The 16182-nt window shown below is 37.9% G+C and overlaps 2 long non-coding RNA genes across 3 annotated transcripts; both read left to right on the top strand.

The window, feature by feature from the left end:
- The first annotated feature begins 386 nt into the window (after positions 1-386).
- LOC145550598 (uncharacterized) lies at positions 387-11419 on the top strand. Of its 2 annotated transcripts, none has more exons than XR_014086475.1 (3): positions 387-2459; positions 3730-4028; positions 6762-11419. It is a non-coding gene; the product is annotated as an uncharacterized LOC145550598 (long non-coding RNA). The 2 variants fall into 2 exon arrangements; XR_014086474.1 differs by having other exon boundaries at positions 3727-4028.
- Positions 11420-13980: 2561 nt separating this feature from the next.
- Positions 13981-14855, top strand: LOC145550600 (uncharacterized). Its single transcript, XR_014086477.1, has 3 exons — positions 13981-14025; positions 14095-14156; positions 14230-14855. It is a non-coding gene; the product is annotated as an uncharacterized LOC145550600 (long non-coding RNA).
- Positions 14856-16182: the final 1327 nt, after the last annotated feature.

Here is a 16182-nt window from a genome sequence, read left to right as displayed (position 1 = left end):
TGTTTTTATTTGATCTAAATTATTCTGATAGTTTTTATATTGAAACTGATGAACAGACACACTTTTACAGCATTTTATTCAAGAATATATTGACATGAATCCATAATTTAATGTGCATTTAACATTTGAAGAAGACAAGAAAAAAATATTTTTTCCTTTTATTTTTGACATTTTATTGTAACAACAATAAACTTTGATAAATCGGACATTGTCAAACATTAGCTACATATTTTTCTTACTTTTGTCCTGCAAAAATTATACAGTATAAAAGTAAACTTTCCTATGGACAGCAGAGTGGAAATACATTCTAAAAGTTTATTTTTATTTCATTATAATTTTTATTTAATCCAATCTAATCCATTTAAATATTATGTTTCATGATGGATTATCGTGCATCTTTTCCCTTTTTGTTTACATTACATGTTACAGAAAGTGTTAAAGTGAGATTGTTTTCCTTCTTTGCATTCCTGAATATAACATCTTTAATTGCCAGCCTCATAACTTCATCACACAGTATTATTCTCAGTTAGCCGGTGAGGTGTGTCAGTAGATAACTAAAGTAATTTTCTGTTTCTGTGATGATTTTTTGAGAACATCTGTCGTTTTGTGCTGTGGAGAGCAGCATCTTCTGTTTCACTACAGTCAGAGGATGAAGATCAGAAGATGCTGTTGGTCCAGAAATATTTACACACCCAGAACCTTTTCATGTCTCATTACAGCCACAAACCAGCTGGATTTTAACAACATAAAGTAGGAGATAACGGGGAAATGAACTGCTCATTATTTTCAGAATGTTTAACAAAGATAAATTTGAGCAGTTTGGAGGGCATTTGGATTCAGTTACCCTGAGATAAATCCTTATTGTAGCATCTTTTGATTAATTTGTCCTTAAAGGTACGTCTTTGAAAGCTTTCCAGAGACTAAAATATTTAATTTCAACCTTTATCTGTCATGTGCATAGCAGAAACATGTTTGCTTGTACAACGAAAAGCTTACTTTGGTGTCTGCAAGAATGCCACTTCAAACGGTATTCTTGCAGACAGCCGAGGCCGTAGTCTTCATGCCGGTGGTCGCAGGTTCAATTCCCAGCCTGGTGACATTTGCCGCATGTCTTCCTCCTCTTTCCTGTCAAGCTTCTTTAAAATGAAGGCCACTAGAGCCAACAAAACCTTTAAAAAATACAATAAATAAATTTAGAAAATGCAACATGATTTTATAAATATCTATATTTTACACAATATATAGTCTGAATAAAATGTCTGCTGTTCAATGGACAGTAGCTCGAGCTCATTCAGATTGGTTGGAAATTTGCCTGTCAATGTCAGATTTCAAATCTTGGCACAGTTGGAATAAAGTGTGGACTTTTATTGGGTCATTCTAGCCAGGGATGGACCGATGTACAAGTTTGGGCTGATATTAAGGTTGCTGTTGCTTTTGAAACTTTGGGGGAAAAACAACCATATTGCTGCTGACTTCATCACTCCTTCTTTGCTTCAGTTAAACTCCTCACAATCACTGATCACTGTCACACAGTGGCGCAACTACACATTATTCAGGTGGATGCGAAAACATAAATCGCCTCCCCCCTCCCCCCCCGAAGGAAGGTATGTCAGGTCAGGGTGAAGGAGTGTAGAAATACGCTCGTGTCCTCCTCCCCCCACCCAAGACGACGACACGTGAAAGGTAAAACTCACTACATTTACCTCGTTATGTGCGCGAGGTGAAGGAGCGTAAGGCGCGCTGAAGTGTATGGGAAAACATCATCGGCGCACCGCCCCATCCAGACGGGATTTTGACGCCCCCTCTGGTGTTGCGCCCCTATGCGTTGCATGCACTGCATACCCACTTTTTGCGCCCCTGCTGTCACATGACCAACTTTGTTCACTCCCCCTCCAGAAACAAATGGCAACAAGAAGGAAATAAATATTGATGGTTAATATTGGCCCAGTTTTGTTTATCGGAACAATATGACTAATATCGGCTGATATTAGTCTATAGTCAGGAGGAAATCGGCACGGTCTCGGAGAAGATGCTCGGGTTTTATGTCCAAAGAGTCGCAGTCTGCTCTCATTGACGTAGTTATGAGATGAAAATCAAGTCCACACCAGGTTCAGGTCTATGTGAAGTATTGTGTGATTGGTCAGAAGTGTGTGGAGTGTTTCATGCAGACAGCATTGTACATGATACTGTGGGGGGGTTTAATATGGTGTTCTTCCTCTCAAGATCTACAGGTGACGGTTCTAGCCAAGCAGGAAATTGAATTTCAAACAGACTCAGTCTTCATGTGTTTTTAGAAACTGCTTCTGTCTTTTGAGGTTGAGGCAGACGAGTGAGAAAATAGTTTTGTTTTTTAACAGCTGCTCTGTGCGTTTTCAGGATTTTGACCTGGCTACCATCTATGTGTCGGATGCCCAGTACAACAGAAACATCTACTTCGATACGTCGCCGCAGGCTGTCAGGTGGGGCCATCACATGTTTGTTTAACAAGATCAAATTCTCAAACACTTGATCTTGGATAAAAGCATGTATGAAATAATGAAACCAGGCAGCCATCTTTATTGGAAAATGTTCACTTAGCTTTTTTGGTTTACAAAACTGTGTTTCATCTCTTGTGGCTTTGTCCAGGCTTTTATACGTCACACAGAGTAGGAGAATCAATAGTATAAATATCAATAGAAAATATATTAGAATGTTCAATAATTTCACTGAATTCAGATTCAGAACAGCATTCTGGGAGATGTAGGCAGAGGAAAGGCTTTAGTTGCTCAACCTCAATTGGCCTCTACTTCACTCTGTTTCCCTAGCAACAGCTCATTTTTTGGGTATAATGTACATTGCATTTATTCCAGCGTTAGGCAAATGTATCTTGAAGGAGAATAACACTTAAATTCATTAAGAATTAATTTAGAATAAAAAATAAGTCACCCTGAATTACCTTGATACATATAATGTATGTAATAAAAGTGTGTCATTAATGAAGGGGGAAAAAAAGTCGATCCAGACTTTAAGTACGTTTAGGGTCTGGTGAGGATGCAATTAAATATTTTCCCCAAATATTCAATAAAAAAAAAACCTAAGTTAAGCATAATAAATTTGTAATCAAAACTTTTGGAATTGTAATTATTTCTTTTTTTTCTTTTACAAAAAGTTTTGTTTAAAAATTTTCTTTTTAATTAAATGTAATTTTGTCTCGTGAACTTAAAATGTTATTTGCCAAACATAAACTTCTATTTGCACACACCAGAAATCTTTTTGTTGTAATTTTAGGCCCTGCCCATAATGTCATGTAAGAATCACAAGCAAAAGTTTGAGTCACAAACAAAAACATAGAATAGCAAGAAAAGATTTCTGACAATAAGTTTGTTTTGCCAATAAATTTTTCACTTCATGAGACAAAAATGTGTGATTTTAATATTTTAAAAAAGTTTTTAAGCAAAACCCAGAAGGCTTTTCTCATGGTGACATGCATTAACAATTAATTTTTTTCTAAAAAGATATGCTGTACTGTTTCTAACTTTCCACAATAAATACAACAACCTGTATTAAGTTTATTCATTAAGTTAAGAGTACTATTTAATCCTGTATGTCCAAACCAACAAATATGTACGGGAAAGAAAGATACTACTTAGTGAGCTTAGTAGTAATAAAAATAAGTTGTTATAAGAGAATTGTTTCAGAGTTCATCAGGGAATATAGCTTTTGATAGAATTTTTTAAATTTTCTTAGAAGAACGAGGAGGCTATGAGCTTCTTATCCATACTCCAACCTGGAAGGTGGCGGTAATGCACCTTAAAGTTGTTTGCCAACCGCCATAAAAAAGACGAAGAAGAAGACGAGAAACAAGATGGCGCATGGTTTGTTTTGTTGAATTTTCGAGACTTTGTATAAACGAGTTTATCAACAAGCATTTGACTGCTGTTGAAGAAACATTTACAGAGTTTAAAGAAATCATCAAGAGGAAGAGATGGATGATCAACGCAGACTGCTGGATTTCTCCCGGAAGCCCAAGATAATCTTATACCGAATAGGTAAGAAACGCCAGCGTTTGGATTCAGGTTAAGGTTTGAATGTATGAAACTTTCTGCATGAGGGTCATTATAGTAACCGTTCCCCTCCTGTATAAATGTTTTTATATCAGATAAAAGAGCGCAAACATCACAACTACGCTGTGAGAATGGCTTATTGATGTAGAGAGAAAATAGAACCAGTTATCTTTCTTAGGGCTCTCCTTAAACTGCTGAGACTTACTTTCATAAACAGGAGAAATATGAAGAACAATTCAGCAAAAGGCTAGTAAAGCAAATGTTTCACGCAACAGGGCTGGTGTCGGTGTAACAGACGCAGATTTTTTCCTGTAAACAGGATACAACAGGTTAAAATAACGAGGCAGACACAACTCCGTATTTCTAAAATCATCCTGGAAACTACTGTTTATTGTTTCTATAATGAACAGTTTCTTTTTATCCTTCCACATAAAGGCACAGCTGGTCTTTATATGAACCTGTGGCCGACGGGTGCAAATACGCAGCAACAGAGAAAACAAGCAAACAAAAAAGAGATGCAAAGAAATGTAATGCAGCAAACAAGAAGAGATGACGCAAACAAAAAGCAAATAAAATGTAGCAAACCGAAAATAAAATGCAGCAAACAAGAAGACGCAAACAAATAGCAAATAAAACGCAACAAACAAAAAGAGACGCAAATGAAATGCAGCAAACAAAAGAAAAGATGCAAACAAAAAGTGCTGAAAACGGAAGTGCTCCAGACCACTAGAGGGAGTCGAACAAAAAAACAGCTGTGTCCAAATTTAGGGTCTGCATCCTTTAAAACGGGTGTTCAGAAAAGCAGCAATGGCAGCAATTTTTTTTTTTTTTTTGCTGTATTACACAAAATGATTTTTTACAATATTTTTCGGCGAGAATGTTGATGTATAGATCTCAGATATCTTCTCGGTTCATCAATAAATCACCTAATTGCAATATTGCTCAGACGTTTTCGGAGATGTCTGCTCCCGCTGCATTAACAGCCAGCTCCCCTCGCCAGCTGTCAGCTGACCGGGCGCTCCATGTTCGGTACACCGAGAGAGAACGCACGTCTCCCGGCAAATCGTTTTAAAAACTCCCGCTAGTTTCCCCCTATGAGTGGAGGCGGAACACCGATATTAAGCCTGTAAAAATTTTTGGTTCACTAAAGTATTTAATTTATTCCTGAGCAAATCGGTTTGACTAATTAAACTAAGAATTAAAACATAATAGTTTTATTTAACTGTAATGTCTTACTTCCTGAGATCTAGAGAGTATTTGAAAATGAATAATTTGCTTACATTCCTTGCTATACATGTTAACATTTTAGAATCAAACAGATTTCTTTTTTAGTATGGAACAGCCTTTATCACAAAAGGGGAAGAATAATACAGAAAAAACGAGTAAAAAACTAGCTTCGAGTCCGTTTTTTTTTTCCTTCGGCACTTTGTACTTCACGTTGTCACGGTTGCTAAGCAACATAACGCCAAGATGGAGGCTAGGCAGCTAGCTGAAGGCTACTGCTTTTCTCTTCTGGTCGTCCATATTCGTGGCCTTCGAAGGACCCGTCTTCTGCAGACCGGGCCGTTTCTCACATAGACATAAATAAAGGACAGACGCCTATGGACCGCTCTCGTCTTATCAATACATATTTATATAAATATAGACAGAAATAAATAATGATTAATACTGAATAATATTAAGCTATGCATGTTTAGCGCTCGCACACACACTCACACACACACATAGGAAACCTTCAAAACATAAACGGGAGATTTGGGAGGTATCTTACTTTGACAGAGTGAAGTTCATAATAGCCATTGCCATCTGTGTAAACCTTTCCGGTGAATGTTATAACGTGTAATATTATTATTTTTATAATATTGTTTCATTTCTATAATAGGCTCTTGTATCAGATATCTAAGTCAGTGTTAGAAAATAACTGAAACTTTTAAAAAATAATCTTGGTTAGCTTTCAGAGCGGGGACTGAACACCAAGTACTATAGCACTATACCAGCTAGCATTAGCTGATATTTGACTGGTGGACATAAATACAGTAAAGTAATATTCTAATTACAAAATATACACAATATTATGTCCATCTTACTTGCGACACGTTGTCACGTTGTCTGTCAAGCCCTCATGTCAATAGTCCGTCGATCTGATCAACAATATCCCCCGGTGCTGAGGCATCTTCTGCTGTTTTGGTCCAGCACAGCAGGAGGGTCTTTTGTTTGCGTCTCTTTTTTTGCTGGCATGTTTTCTCTGTTGCTAAGCATTATCATTATTCTTAGCAGTAAAATAGAAAAGGTCTGGTGAAAGCCCAGTGCATGCTGGTCCTGTACCAGTCCCTAAACTTACAGAAAATGGACAAACTGTCAAGATTCTGGGTTCTTGGATTAGGATTTTTTTTTTAAAGTAAAGAAACAAAAAATATAAAATAAACAATTAACATGAAACTGAACTCAAAGTAATAAAAATAAAAAGTTAATTGCTCCAACATAGAAAATATTAGAAATAATACTAGAAAATTATTTTTAAACAATAACGATCATGCCTGGAGTGAATAAATTAATCAGAAATATTTAATTTGGTAATTTTCCAAATGTCAGCTGAATGTCTGCACTCTTGAATTTTCAGATGTGTTTATTTGGTGATTTCTGTCTTAAATAATGAAAGTCTGTTAATTACTTCAGTAACGTTAACAATTCCTCTTTTTTTCCTGTTTTCCTCTCCAGATTGCCTGCAACATAACGTTTATGAGAACGAGATGTATAACCAGGAGAGGAGATCCAATCTGGACCAGGACGAGGTAGAACCTCTGCAGGTGAAACAAGAAAAGAAGAGCCAGAAGATCAACATATAAAAGAAGAGCAGCAGGATCTAGAATATCAACAAATAAAAGTGGAAGAGAAAGACGTTTACTCCAGTCAGGGTGAAGAACAGCTTGAATTAAAACAGGAGACTGATACCTGCATGGTGGTTCCTGTTTATGAACAAACAAACCAAACTGAATCAGAACCAAACAAGGAGCAGGTCATCTTCCAGGAAGCTGCTGAAGCTGAGAAGCAAAATCAGAAAAGAAGAAAACCTTTCTCCTGTGTGACCTGTAAAAAGCTTTTTGCTTGCAAATATTCTCTTGATGCTCATAAGAGGATTCACACAGGTGAAAAGCCGTTTTCATGTGGGAACTGTGGAAAAAGTTTTAGTCAAAAAAAGCATTTAACTGAGCACATGATGATTCACACAGCTGAAAAGCCTTTTTCATGTGGGAACTGTGGAAAAAGTTTTAGGCGAAAAAGTGATTTAACTAAGCACATGATGATTCACACAGGTGAAAAGCCATTTTCATGTGGGACCTGTGGAAAATTTTTTTGTCGCAAATTACGTTTAACACAGCACATGATGATTCACACAGGTGAAAAGCCGTTTTCATGTGGGACCTGTGGAAAAAGTTTTAGTCTAAAACCGGCTTTAACTCAGCACATGATGATTCACACAGGTGAAAAGCCGTTTTCATGTGGGACCTGTGGAAAAAGTTTTAGTCTAAAACCGGCTTTAACTCGGCACATGATGATTCACACAGGTGAAAAGCCGTTTTCATGTGGGACCTGTGGAAAAATTTTTTGTCGCAAATTACGTTTAACACAGCACATGATGATTCACACAGGTGAAAAGCCGTTTTCATGTGGGACCTGTGGAAAAAGTTTTAGTCTTAAACCGGCTTTAACTCAGCACATGATGATTCACACAGGTGAAAAGCCGTTTTCATGTGGGACCTGTGGAAAAAGTTTTAGTCTTAAACCGGCTTTAACTCAGCACATGATGATTCACACAGGTGAAAAGCCGTTTTCATGTGGGACCTGTGGAAAAAGTTTTAGTCTAAAACCGGCTTTAACTCGGCACATAATGATTCACACAGATGAAAAGCCATTTTCATGTGGGACCTGTGGAAAAGGTTTTTATCACAAACTTAGTTTAACTCGGCACATGATGATTCACACAGATGAAAAGCCGTTTTCATGTGTGAACTGTGGAAAAACTTTTATTCAAAAAGGGAATTTAACTAAGCACATGATGATTCACTCAGGTGAAAAGCCGTTTTCATGTGGGACCTGTGGAAAAGGTTTTAGTCTAAAACAGACTTTAACTCAGCACATGATGATTCACACGGGTGAAAAGCCGTTTACATGTGGAGCCTGTGGAAAAAGTTTTAGTCTCAAACTTAGTTTAACTAAGCACATGATGATTCACACAGGTGAAAAGCCGTTTTCATGTGTGAACTGTGGAAAAACTTTTATTCAAAAGGGAATTTAACTCGGCACATGATGATTCACTCAGGTGAAAAGCCGTTTTCATGTGGGACCTGTGGAAAAAGCTTTATTCAAAAAATTTGTTTAACTCAGCACATGAGGCGTCACACAGGTGAAAGCCGTAGAACTATTTTTCGTATGTCCTATGTAGAGGTTCATATAAAACAGTGTTTCTCAACCTTTTTTGGGCCAGCGCCCCCGTAGCCTTTATCCAGGTCCCTCACCGCCCCCCACCAAAGAATTTGTAGGATACTTTGCACTGACTATTATTTTATCATTAATATTACTATCGCCATTGTAGATGTTTTGATTTTTATGTTTGTTTCTGTATTTATCATCAAAAATAATTTCCCAGAGAACAATGTCATGGGAATAGAAATTATTTTCACAGGCGTCTATGAAAAATTTGGTCGAAGTTTACCTTCGACCAAACGTCCCCCAAAGGCATCCCAGCGCCCCCCTTTTGTAAAAAAATCCGCCAGCGCCCCCCAGCCGTCCTCTGAACGCCCCCTGGGGGGCGGTACCGCCCACGTTGAGAACCGCTAATATAAAAGATGAAAACCGGAGGGCTTCTTGTCTATAAAGTGGGAAAATTGTTTAATTTTTGAATTTGTTAAATGTGATCATTTGGATCTTGACATTTGCATATTGGAGATATAAAATATGAACTTGCAGGATTGATTTGTATTTTTCTGTATAGAGAGAATGAGTGGGGTGAATGAAATTTACTCTAATACATTTTTAATCCAAAATAAGATGTGCTGTTGTGTACTATTAGTAGATTTTCATTAATTGTTTGCAATCTGAAATTTACAGTATTAAAAAAGTATTCGATAGGTTTATCTTCACAGCAAAACTAGACTGAAACTGATGTTTCAAATTATATTAACCAGTCTATATAAAAGCTTTTCAAATAAGTTGGCATGCCCTTTTACTTAGAAAATGCAAAATACAATATAATCATATTTTCCTTCATTGATTGTTCTTGATTGTACAAATTATGTGTGATTATTGTCTCCAATAATTTGGTGTGTCGCTTGTCTTAGTTGCATAATTTTTCTATTTTCTGCTGTGGCTGTTTTCTGTTAAAGATCACTATCTTTTTTAAAAGTTTAAACTAATTTAATCTATAAACATATATGTATTTTATTAAGTCCTTACAAAGTCATTTATGACTTGCATATCCTTTGACGTAAGCTAATACAAGTGAATGGGCCGAACTTCACAAAGTGCTGTTCTGCAAACTAGTTTAAAACCCTCCTGTTATGTTGCGGGTCAATTTGACCCGTTTCAAAGTTTAATTTTTTTTTTAAATAGTTAGAAAAAGTTTCATGCAGAAAAAATACTTCTATTTGCCTTAATAGGTGCACTCTATGTATAAAATGAAAATGGTTCATTTTACACATTTGCAGCCCCCCCTGGGTCTATTTGTTACATCGATACTGTTCGGGTCAATTTGACCCGGCAGTCAAGTTAAAGGGTAAAAAGGTTAAAAAAATGTCCAATTCTATTTGTTTCTTTGCACCTATGAGACATATTTCACCACACACACACCACACCACACATGCATGCACACACCACACACACACCTAAACAATCACGCAAACCCACTCTTTCACTATTCTCTTTACTTCACTAGAAAGCTGCCTAAAAGCAGGTGTTCATACAACTTTTGACAGGTACCTTTTCTGTTCCCCTGGACAAACTCCACCCACACTGAGTGGACACTCAGTAGAAATGGAGGGAACATAAATACTCTCTGCAAGGGAGTCCTAAACACATTACACACTGAAGGTACATGTGATATTGTCACTGTCAGAGATTAGGAAATGAGCAGCAGGGAAATAAAAGATGAAAACCCTGGAAGCTCTGGAACTTCTTGTTGATCATTCCAGGGTTGACTAGGATGGCAGTAACTCGCATTATAGACATCAAGTCAGTCTTTGAGCTACTCAGGCCTTGTGTAATACAGAAAATCCTTGTTGAAATGACAAATCTAAAAGGAAGGTGAGTTTTTGGAGAGAACTGGAAGGAGCTGGACCAAATGCATTTACATGCATATTTGGAGGTCCTCATTCTGACCAGAGTTTATAAGTCAAAGGACGAGTCAACAGCCAGTCTAAGGGATGCAGAGACAGGCAGGGTAATATTTAGGGCCATAATGTTTCTGGAAACTTTTCTCCGGAGTAATCCGATTTGACAATCGATGGACAAGACAAACTAGCAGCTAATAGAACAGTGTGGTACATATGGGTTGTAACTTCCCCTGTTCTATAACCCAGGCCCTAATGTCACAGTAGATGGAAGACTTGTGGCATTCATAAAGTTCACCCCTGGCATTCAGAAGGCATATATTGCCTAAATGAGTAGCGACCCTACTCATTTAGGCAATATATGGCTTCCACACCAGCTAAATATGGCATAAAAATCTGGGCAGCATGTGATGAAAAACCCAGTTTTGTTTTGAACACGCAGATTTAAACTGGAAAACCAGCTGGAGGATCATCTTCAGGACTCATTTGTCTTGATTTTAGTCAGCGGGTCAATTTGACCCAGAGCAGAAAAGTGTCTCAAGTTCAATTATAAAGATGACCCCTTCAAAAAAAATCTAAATGTAATATAAAGAAATTTACAAAAAATCACTTTCAAGAATAGTGTCATTTTGTGTTTGGGTTTTTTCAGTGGGCATAAAAAATTGAAAATCAAATTTTTATGTCCAAATGAGTAAATTGTCGTTATTGATCCTTAATTTGTGAGAAATAAAAAAACCTCATTGCACAAATATTGATTGAAATGGTTAGTATTGGAATTAATAATCAGATACAAAAAAGTTTTGGAGGATGTTTTAGGTTTCTGACGCTATTGCATGACTAAACACTCTCCGGGTCAAATTGACCCACGAACATTATTGCTGTACCTCAGAAACAAACATAATAGGAGGGTTAAGTTAATATTTGACACATTTTCTCACACACGCTAATATATTTGGTAATCAAATGACTAAAAACAGAGTTTATTACTTTTAATGTGATTATTTAGTTGTTTTGGGGGATTTTTGAATAAAGAGCACAATTTGATAGAAATTATTCTGATAGTTTTTATATTGACACTGATGAACACACACACTTTTACAGCATTTTATTCAATAATATATTGACATGAATCCATAATTTAACGTGCATTTAACATTTGAAGAAGACGAGAAAAAAAAATTGCCTTTATTTTTTGACATTTTATTGTAACAACAATAAACTTTGATAAATCAGACATTGTCAAACATTAGCTACATATTTTTCTTACTTTTGTCCTGCAAAAATATTACAGTATAAAAGTTAACTTTGCTATGGACAGCAGAGCGGAAATAAATTCTAACAGTTAATTATTTTTATTTCATTACATTAGCTGTCTTGATACTATGGAGGAATTCAAAGGTGTATCGTCTCATAAATTAAGAGACGATACACAAAACTCCATTCTCTCCGGCTCACCGACAACCAGGAAGACATTTAATGCACATCTGCGGCATCACACATTACATGTTCATCAGCTCATCATCACGACCTCGTGGAAGTTAAATCTGCTCCTTCAGAGGACCATTAGTCAGATTGTTAGTTCTTATCTGTCCAAACAGACATCCTTTCCATGTTCTGTTTTCGCTCCATTTGCGTGCAACGCACAATGTAAGGAAAAGAGACGCACCAAAATCTTCTGCAATAACAACTCAATAATATTTCGGCTCCGACATAATGAAAAGACACTTGCTAGGAATTCCTTCCACAACAACTTACTGGGTCAGATTGACCCGGACATTCGACATAATACATTCCTTTTCAGTAAAACATATCTTAATGTGAATTAACATAACTTTTAACTATTAATATAAATATATATTAATATAATATATATTATATATAAAAATATATTTCACCTAAAAATACACAAAACGTGCCCCCTTCGCTTCCGGATTGCAATGTCAGTCTCATACCATTTCCAAATACGGTACGAGACCTACAGTGGTCCCTTTTCCCCCTTTCTGTTTGCTGCACGGGGTCCTTCTCGCTCCATGAGGCGTCTACGTATTTATGTCTATGCTTCTCACTGCCATTAAAGAGAAGAAGATAGGAAAAAAACAAGATGGTGCATGGTTTGTTTAGTGGAATTTTCGAGAGTTTGTCTAAACGAGTTTATCAACAAGTATTTGACTGCTGCTGAAGAAACATTCACAGAGTTGATCAAAGCAGACTTCTGGATTTCTCCCGGAAGCCCAAGATAATCTTATACCGAATAGGTAAGAAACGCCAGCGTTTGGATTCAGGTTAAGGTTTGAATGTATGAAACTTTCTGCATGAGGGTCATTTTAGTAACCGTTCCCCTCCTTTATAAATGTTTTTATATCAGATAAAAGAAAGCAAAAATCACAACTACGCTGTAAGAATGGCTTATATATGTAGAGAGAAAAAAGAACCAGTTATCTTTCTTAGGGCTCTCCTCCTTAAACTGCTGAGACTTACTTTCATAAACAGGAGAAATATGAAGAACATTTCAGCAAAAGGCTAGTAAAGCAAGTGTTTCACGCAACAGGGCTGGTGTCGGTGTAACAGATGCAGATTTTTCCTGTAAACAGGATACAACAGGTTAAAATAACGAGGCAGACACAACTCCGTATTTCTAAAATCCTCCTGGAATCTGTTCTGTTTATTAGACATTGTGTCAATGTTATTTTTCTGTCATTTGTCAACAGGTTTGTTTCTATAATGAACAGTTTCTTTTTATCCTTCCATATAGACACAACTTACGGTGGCCGACGGGTGCAAAAGCGCAGCAACAGAGAAAACATTCAAACAAAAAAAGAGACGCAAACAAATGAAATGCAGCAAACAAGAAAGAGACGCAAATAAAATGCAGCAAACAAAAGACGCAAATAAAATGCAGCAAGCAAAAAAGAGATGCAAACAAATAGCAAATAAAATGCAGCAAACAAAAGAAAAGATGCAATAAGTGCTTAAAACGGAAGTGCTCCAGACCACTAGAGGGAGTCGAACAAAAAACAGCTGAGCTCAAATTTAGGTTCCGCATCCTTTAAAACGGGTGTTCAGAAAAGCAGCAATGGCAGCAAAATTAATTTTGCTGTATTACACAAAATGATTTTCGGCGAGAATGTAGATGTATAGATCTCAAATATCTGCTAGGTGCATCAATAAATCACTTAATTGCAATATTGCTCAGACGTTTTCGGTGACCTCGCTGCATTAACAGCCAGCTCCCCTCGCCAGCTGTCAGCTGACCGGGCGCTCCATGTTCGGTACACCGAGAGAGAACGCACGTCTCCCGGCAAATCGTTTTAAAAACTCCCGCTAGTTTCCCCCTATGAGTGGAGGCGGAACACAGATATTAAGCCTGTAAAAATTTTTGGTTCAATGAACTATTTAATTTATTCCTGAACAAATGGGTTTGACTGATTAAAGTTAAGCCTTCAAACATAATAGCTTTATTTAACTGTAATGTCTTACTTCCTGAGATCTAGAGAGTATTTGAAAATGAATAATTTGCTTATGTAGCAGCATAAATGGTACGCTGCCACTTTAAGAGTAATTTCAGCTGCTGCATATAAGCAAGCGTTCACCTGACATGAGGTTGCTTGTGTCGTGACGTCAAATTGAAGTTGCTCCCTTTGTTTGCGCCGTTCTGGGTAAGCGTGGGTGTTATCATTTGTCAGCTTTAGGAATGGCTATTAATGTCAACTGGTTTGTCTGCTTAGCCTCCTTCGCTGCACCTTTAATATCGGGGTCGATCTGTCCATTCATTTCTGCTGATAGGAAGGTAAGAGCTTAGCGTGGCTAAGTAACACCCGTTTCATGTAAACAAAACCTTCACATACCATTTTTTATTACAGTTGCACTGCATCTAGGTGGTACTGAGGATCTGATTATTGGGCATTTATCAGGTCACAGGTAAACGGCTGCTGCAAGTTATAAATTTTGTTGTAGCAGTTGAATTAATTTGCTATATTTTTTTGTTAGCCACCTGATGACTCTTCGGCATTGCACCTGGATTGATACTCGCTGCTGTTTTGCCTAACTCCAAATTGTTTTAAAAAGACCAACTTGAACTTGCCCTGCTTCTGGGAGCAGTGATGGCGCTATTGAAGGAATGAACTGCAACATTGTAGCGCCATTGTACCACTGTTTTACTTGTATTGTTTCATTTTTTTGTCTTTCTTTTAAGGACTGAGGCTTCTGTGGTGGCGGTGGTGACCCCTGGTGGCGGTGTCTTGTCTCGCGTGTTTTGTTGGAGCACCTTTTCTTTCTTTGCCGTGTTTTTGTTGTGTCTAGGTGATTCCCTTTTTCTGCACTGGATGTTGCCCCTTTCCCTCACTACTTCCCCACTGGTAAGCCTCAGTTTCCTTTGCAATTTAGACGTTTTATGATAAATCTTGTTAACTGCATTCACTGTTTTAACCATTCAATTTCAGATCATTATTTTAAAAAGAGATTATAAAGATGAATAAACTTTGTAGAACTTCCTGAATCTTGTCTCATTTTCCAGCAGACGTACTTGCGTCCTTTCATTACATTTTCCTGGAATTATTCCAGGTGGCGTTGTTGGTCATTATAACCTGTAAGAGTTTATATCTTGGGTTCATAATTAAAAATAAAGAAAATCCACCCCCCAGGTTGCCCACAAATTGGCGTTGTTGGCAGGATTATTGCTGTGTAAAAGAGACTTGATTCCTAGTTTTTTTTGTTTTTCTGTATGTGTAGTGGTCTTGTGTTTTGTTTGCTTTGGAGGAGAATTGTGTTGTGTGTACAGGCAAAACAGCAGTGAGCCCATCTAGTAAGGATCCAGATTATGGAGGAGGAGATCCAAGAAATGCGGGACTTGATTGTCCGATTGAAAGCAGACAACGAACGACTGCGTCAGGAACAGTCACTCTCTGCCCCAGGTACTTCTACTGCCACTTCTACTTCAAGCACATCTCAGAGTGCTTTGCCCGCCTCAGGTCCCCTTGTGTCAGAGAGGTTGGTGTTTGTGCCTCGTGACAGGAAATGTCCGATGTTCAGGGGAAGATCCGGTATAGGGTTAAATGAATGGTTGGAGGAGGCTGAGGTCTGTATGAGGGCACGTCACTTATCACCTGTTGATCAGGCTTTTTATTTGTATGATCATTTGGAGGGTGAGGCGCGAGAGGAGCTCAGATACCGCTCTAGTGCTGAACGGACTGATCCAGCTTGCATTATTAGAGTGCTAAAAGAGGTATATGGTTGTACTGATTCCTATGTCTCGTTGCAAGAGGCTTTCTTTTCTAGAAAGCAGCAGGAAGATGAAACTCTTCAAGAATTTTCACTTGCACTAATGGGATTAATGGAGAAGGTTAAAGCCTCTGCACCCACTAATATGGTTAATGCTGATGTATTGTTGAGGGATCAGTTTGTGGAGCATGTTCTAGATGGTCCACTGCGGCGTGCATTGAAACAGTTTGTACGGGAGAAGCCTGCAGCTACTTTACTTGATGTCAGGGCTGAAGCTATTAGGTGGGAACGGGAGGGCTCATCTGGCGATAGTAGGGCCCGGAGTCTTTCAGTTCCATCACTTGGATTTCAGTATGCTGTCCAGAGCACTGCTCAGATTAGTCCAAGGGATCAGGGGTCAGAATTGAGGGCACTGCATGATATGTTGGCACGACAACAAGAGCAATTAAATAAACTTACTCAGAGCGTTGCCTCTTTTGGTCAAACCCACCAACAAAGTCGTCCCCTCGTAATGCCCCTATAGTCTGTAGACGGTGCCAACAGCCAGGTCATTATGCCAGGGAATGTGACGGTGTACGTGTCCCTTCACGTTTTTC

Source organism: Poecilia reticulata, unplaced genomic scaffold (assembly GCF_904066995.2).
Source record: "Poecilia reticulata unplaced genomic scaffold, P_reticulata-male-v2 Scaffold_102, whole genome shotgun sequence".
NCBI classification, from domain to species: domain Eukaryota; kingdom Metazoa; phylum Chordata; class Actinopteri; order Cyprinodontiformes; family Poeciliidae; genus Poecilia; species Poecilia reticulata.
Note: the sequence above shows the minus strand (reverse complement) of the source record. Positions and strands in the feature narration are given on the sequence as shown.